This window comes from Podarcis muralis, chromosome 2 (genome assembly GCF_964188315.1).
Source record: "Podarcis muralis chromosome 2, rPodMur119.hap1.1, whole genome shotgun sequence".
Taxonomy (NCBI): domain Eukaryota; kingdom Metazoa; phylum Chordata; class Lepidosauria; order Squamata; family Lacertidae; genus Podarcis; species Podarcis muralis.
The window spans coordinates 115,518,092-115,524,933 of record NC_135656.1 but is presented as its reverse complement, the minus strand read 5'-3'; positions in this window follow the sequence as shown (position 1 = coordinate 115,524,933).

The window sequence follows — 6,842 nt, the reverse complement described above, 5'->3', positions numbered from 1 at the left end:
GTGTTTATAATTGCATTTTCTATCGCTGTAACCCGCCCTGGGCAATGCCCTTTCCCCCCCCAAGAATGAGATCCCAAGGGTTAAATCGGCACAGCTGCATTTTTACAGAGAGGCTTGGACATCTGGGAAGAAATCTACCCATCGCCTTTTCCTGTAGGTGGTAGGAAACTCGGTGGTTTGTGGGGCTTCCTTCCCTTTCGTGGGGTTTTTAAAATAGATTTATTTATAAATATTGCTAGCCTCTGGGCAGTTTGGGCTGCAGAGTTTACTTGAAAAGGAGGTTGCATCACCAAGGCGGCGGCTGGCTGGTGCAGGGAAAGAGAGAGAGAAAAGAGGTGCGTTGATGGAGATGGAGGAGGAAGGGGGCGGTTGGGGAAAAGGAGAAGCTCTCCCTGCAGAGGAGGAATCTGAAATGACACAGGAGAAGCGAAGACCCGGCAGTGCGAAGGGGAAAACTGCTAACCTTTAAAGCCCTAAACGGCCTTGGTCCAGTATACCTGAAGGAACGTCTCCACCCCCATCGTTCTGCCCGGACACTGAGGTCCAGCACCGAGGGCCTTCTGGCGGTTCCCTCACTGCGAGAAGCCAAGTTACAGGGAACCAGGCAGAGGGCCTTCTCGGTAGTGGCGCCCGCCCTGTGGAACGCCCTCCCATCAGATGTCAAAGAGAACAACTACCAGACTTTTAGAAGACATCTGAAGGCAGCCCTGTTTCGGGAAGCTTTTAATGTTTGATGTATTATAGTATTTTAATATTCTTTTGGAAGCCGCCCAGAGTGGCTGGGGAAGCCCAGCCAGATGGGTGGGGTATAAATAATAAATTATTATTATTATTATTATTATTATTATTATTATTATTACAGCACCCTGATCTCCTTCCCCGCCTGCCTGCCACCCACCAGAATACAAACCGAGGGGGGAGAAGGGGACTAGATCCCCAGCTCTGAAACAGAATGAAGCCCAATCTCAGGATATGTTTTGGATGGAAATAAATAAATCATTATGGAATGTCAGTCTGACTCTCAGAAATCGAAACAAATTGTCATGTGGCTGACTAAATTATTCTTATCAAAATTAACGGGCCAAAATGAGTCATGTCAGTTAATTTCAGTAGGTCAGCTCTCAGTAGAAATAACCATGGGATACCACCCCAAGTTTAAAAAACAACCATGAATACATATATATCTTTAAAGTGTCACTTTAAAAATATCTGTGTATTGTGTGTTCTTCATAGATTTAGCATCCTTGCATGTACAGTGGTCAACCTATTTTGCAGGACTTGGCTCCCATACTTCTACCAGCAGCTTGCTCTGGTTATGACTGTGGATAGCCTGGGGCCCTCCTCCAGATCAGTGCCGGTCAGCCAGCAAAGCCAGGGATGATGGGAGTTGTAGTTTGGCAACATCTGGAGGGCTATAGCTACCCAGCCTCTGGACTATACATACATTTGTACTGATTTGTTTAAGATGTTTGTAAATGGTCCACACACATAAAATATCAAAGTGCTGCACAGCAGGTACAACAAAACCTAAGTTCCCATGAAAACACTAGCCTTTGTCGTTGTACTTATATGTTGTTTGAATTTCATTCATGTTTTTTATGGTGCTTTTATGGTCCCTTCTCCCTCCGAGGAGGGAGAAGGGACTGACTGGCCGCGTCAGTCCCTTCTCCCTCCTGGGGAAAAGCTCACAAGAGCCACGCGGAGCGTGTGCGCGGCTCTCAGGGGCTTTTCCAGCCTGCCTCCTGCCTGCATTTGCTCCATAGGACACACACACATTTCCCCTTACTTTTTAGGAGGGAAAAAGTGTGTCTTATGAAGTGAAAAATACGGTATCTCTAGGTGAGGCCACAGGCAAAAGTGGGCAGATCAGTGAAATTAACCCTTACATCTTCTGTAGTAGACTACATTCCAACTCTGCAGGGGGCAGATAATTCTTTTCTTAACTCTGCACCAGGCAAGTAGAGGGATGCATTCAGCAATGTAAAAACCTTGGTGGGGTGGGGACAGAGAAGAGTGGGAGACTTCCCAAGGCTGGATAGAGAGGCCTGGACAGCCACATTTCCTAAGGTTCCCCACTCCTTCCTTAGGAATTCTTGATATAGAGAGAAGCAATCTGCACATGTTCAGGGATGCTCTTATCAGGGGCTGTGCATACTGCACCGAGAACACTTGAAATCTGCTAACCTGCATGAACTGGACAAGCTAATGTTACATTCTTTTTATTTTCATATGATCAGCAATGCTTTATTATTTTTCAGTAACTTTTATTAGGTTTTCCTCACCATGAGGGAAGGCATAGGGCTGTTCAAGACTCTATGAAAAAAAAATTTAGGTGCAGCAACAGGAACCATACACAGCATTTCAATTGTAGTTACACCATAATTACATTGTGCTATTGGCAGCTTTATTTTTTGATCTCTCTCTGAAAGATTCCTAATGCGAGTTCTGCTTTTTGTGCTGCGCTGATGCTTCCATGCATGTGCTGTTGGGCTCTAGTCTAGGGGTTGGACAGAACTTGTGGTTCTCCAGTTTTTTGCTGGGCTTCAGTTCTCATCTTCCCAGGCTATTGACCATGTTGACTGGGGCTGATGGTTACTGGAGTTCAACAACATCCAGAGGGAGGCATGTTAGTTGTTCTTGGCTTTATGTCATAATAAATTAGTTAGTCTTCAAGGTGACCCCAAGCTCTGTTCTTTGGGGCCCTTTGTTATTTAATTCCATGGCTGAAGGTTTCATTAGCTGCAACGCCACAAAGCTCAAGGGTTGGATTCATGACATCAAGGTTTTCTGCTTCTCTCAGCAGGTGATGGAAAGCTGAGTGAGAAGAAGAACGAGGACCAGCTCAGCCTGGAAGAATCTGAGGCAGACGGAGCAGCCCTTGGAGGAGACAATTGGGACATCCATGAGATGGTAGAAACATCTGGAAGTCGCCAGGACTCAGGTGGGCACGGGAAACAGAAGGACATCCCTGTTCCTCCTTATGACCAGGGAGACAAGCCCAACGACTGCATAAAGTGCAGGAAAAGCTTTAGCCGGAAGTCCCACCTTCAGCCAGAGCTTAGCCCTCATGGCGCATGAGAGGCCCCACACTGGCAAGAAACCATTCACCTGCCTGGACTGCGGGAAGAACTTCCACCGGAGGTCGGGTCTTTCGGTGCATGAGAGGCACACGGGAGAGAAGCCGTACAAATGCACAGAGTGTGGGAAGAGTTTGAGCCAGAGCTCCAGTCTTTTGGCCCATGAGGGGACCCATAAGGGAGAGAAGCCATATCTGTGCACCAAGTGCGGGGAAAACTGAATGCACACATTTGTGTTTTACTGCAATGCCAAGGAGGAAAGACATCAGCAACGCTCTTAGAGAAGCAATTGTTGCTGCCCACAAAACTGGGAAGGGTTACAAGGCCATCTCCAAACAATTTAAAGTCCATCATTCTACAATCAGAAAGATTATTCAGAAGTGGAAAACATTCCAGACAGTTGCCAACCTTCCCAGGAGTGGACGTCCCAGCAAATTCACCCCAAGGTCAGACCGTGCAATGCTCAGAGAAATTGCAAAAAACCCAAGAGTTACATCTCAGGCTCTACAGGCCTCAGTTAGCATGTTAAATGTTAAAGTTCATGACAGTACAATCAGAAAAAGACTGAATATGCTTGGAAGGGTTGTCAGGAGAAAGCCTCTTCCCTCTAAATAGAACATGGCAGCACAGCTTAGGTTTGCAAAGTTGCATCTGAACAAATCACCAGACTTCTGGAACAACGTCCTTTGGACACACAAGACCAAAGTGGAGATGTCTGGCCATAATGCACAGTGCCATGTTTGACGAAAACCAAACACAGCATATCAGCACAAACAACATACAAACTGCCAGGCATGGTGGTGGAGGGGTGGTGATTTGGGCTTGCAGCCACAGGACCTGGGAACCTTGCAGTCATTGAGTCGACCACGAACTCCAAAAGTATCTTGGAATCAAATGTGAGGCCATCTGCCTGACAGCTAAAGCTTGGTCGAAACTGGGTCATGCAACAGGACAATGATCCCAAGCACACCTGTAAATCTTCAGTAGAATGGCTGAAAAAGAAAAGAATCAAGGTGTTGCAACGGCCCACTCAAAGTCCAGACCTCGACCCAATTGAAATGCTGTGGTGGGACCTTAAGAGAGCTGTTCATAAACAAATGCCAGCAAACCTCAATGAGCTGAAGCAACGTTGTGAAGAAGAATGGGCCAAAATTCCTCCACAACAATGAGAGAGATGGATAAAGTCCTACAGAAGAGAATTACTTCATGTTATTGCTGATAAAGGTGGAGAATCAAGCTGTTGAATCAAAAGTGTACTTCGTTTTTCACACATGGCTTCTACATCTTGGTTTTATTTCTGTTAAATAAATCACAATGCGTCGTATTACGTGCTGTTGTTCACCTGAGGTTGTATTTACCTGATTTTAAGACCTACTAAGGCACATATGTTTTTTATTATGTCCTCATATGTAAGGACACATAATTCAAAGAGGGTGTACTTTCTTTTTCCCATGACTGTATACCTCCTTTTCTCATTGGCCGCAATCCGTTTTGGTCCCAAATCTCTTAGGATATTGTTTCCTGAGGTGGAATTCAGAGTGCTTAAAAACATCCAAACGGTTGCTCCTAAGTGTATGGAGGAAGGGGGAAGTGGACAAGAGATTTTGGAATCAGGGCCATTGTAGATGTGAGGGTAGATTGAATGTTTAAGATCAGCTGTAAATGTCTCCCTCCGATAACACTCTGAAGAACCCATTTCCCAAAGCCCTCTTCCACTGGAGGGGACGGGAATATATTAATAACACCAACCCTTCTTTGTACCAAGAGTTGGAGAATCCCAGGCAGAGTAGCCCTGCAAGCCTTTTTTTAGTTTTTATTTATACTTTTAAAGTTTGTACATTTCATTAGTTTTACATTAACATTGATTTAACATTTCGAAGTTTGACTTCCTTCCCCCCCTTTCTGCAGTTCCTTAAATTTATTTTTTAGTATCTTCTGCATATCCAAATTCATTTAATTTGCTTATTTACTCATCTTCTTTAAATATATACTCTTATGAAACTGCAGGTTATTACAATAATCCTGCTAATGTTTTTATCTGATTGCAATTTATCTGTAAATATTCAATAAACCATTTCCATTCTTTTATAAAAAGTTTGTTGATCTTGATTTGTTATTCTTCCGGTAAGTTTCGCCATTTCTGCATATTCCATAAGTTTTTGTATCCATTCTTCCTTTGCTGGGACTTCTGTTTCTTTCCACTTTTGGACGAGTAACATTCTTGCTGCTATAGTAGCATACATAAATAAATTTCTATACAGTTTAGGTAGTTCTGTCCCTATAATTCCCAAAAGAAAAACTTCTGGTTTGTTTTACAAAAGTTATTTTGAATATCCTTTTCAATTCCTTGTATATTATTTCCCAAGCCTTTATGCCTGGGCCCGTGGGAAATTCACCCTCCCCAGTCTGACTACATATGAAGCACCAAAGGTTTTCCACTCCTGGTAGAAGAGAGTGTTGTTCTGAGGAAGAGGGAAACATTCGGGGGTGGGGGTGGGGAGGTGGACCAGTTGGTCCTCGTGGTCCCTTCCAACTCTTATCATTCTATGATTCCCATAGAAGGATCCTATTTTTTGGGGGGGGGAATGAATGGCCACCCTCCCCTGCTGAAGACGCTTCTTGGGTGTGGGTGGGTGTAGAAGGACCCTTGTAATGGGCGAGTCAGTCATTAAGTACATCGATAGTTGGGTGTCTGATGGGCATAGAGATAGCAAAGTGAATTGCCCACTTGGCGCAAAGATTGGGGATGTTCCCCATCGCCTAGATAGCATGTTGAGGCAAAAATAAATAAATCTGAATTTCACATATACTCTCATGGGATGACAGACCAGGAATGAGACCTTGGAGTCGTAGTAAATAGTTTTAATGAAGAAAGACATTGACCTAGTGTGCGGCGGCCATGAAAAAGTTATTTCCGTGCTAGGGTTCAGTAGGAAAGGGAATGCAAATAAACTCCAGGTACCATAATGCCATGATACAAATCGATGATGGGACCACATTTGGAATCCTGTGTACAGTTCTGGCTGGCTCACCCCAAAAAGGATATTGTAGAGTTGGAAAAGCTTCAGAAAAGGGCCTTCAAAATGATGGAGGGGATGAAGTGAGCTCCCCTTCCCATGAAGAAAGGTTGGGACTTTTTAGTTTGGAGAACAGGTCAGAAAGAGGCAACATGATAGAAGTGTCAAAATTATGCATGGTATGGAGAAGGTGAATAGAGAAAGGTTTCTGCCTTGTAACACTTCCAATTAAGCTCAAGGTTGGAAGATTCAGGACAGATAAGAGAAAGTAGAAATTTAGCCGCACATGCGTTGCGGGGGGAGGTGGGGAGGAGCAGGCAGGCAAAAAGAAGTAGAAATTCACATGGTGCATTGTTAATCTTTGGAACTCACTCCCACAGGATGCAGTGAGGAACACTATCCTAAATAGTTTAAACAGTGCTTCCCCCCCTAAAAAAGTGTTTAGGGGTACTCTCATTTTCCTACTCATATTGAAATACTGCCCCTCAATGAGGCCCAACTTAGATTTACAAAATGTTTAGGGATATGCATCCCCCCAGACAAAAAGCACTGGTTTAAAAAGAGGGTTAGACATATTCACGGAGGAGAGGGCTCCCTATGGGTGTTAGCTATGATGGTTGTGCTCTGCCTCCAGTTAAAAGCAGTAATTCTTCTGAACTCCAGTTGATGGAAACTGCAGGAGGGGAGAGGTCTCTTCTGCTCAAATCGTGCTTGTGAGTTTCCCACAGGCATCTTGTCAGCCACTGTG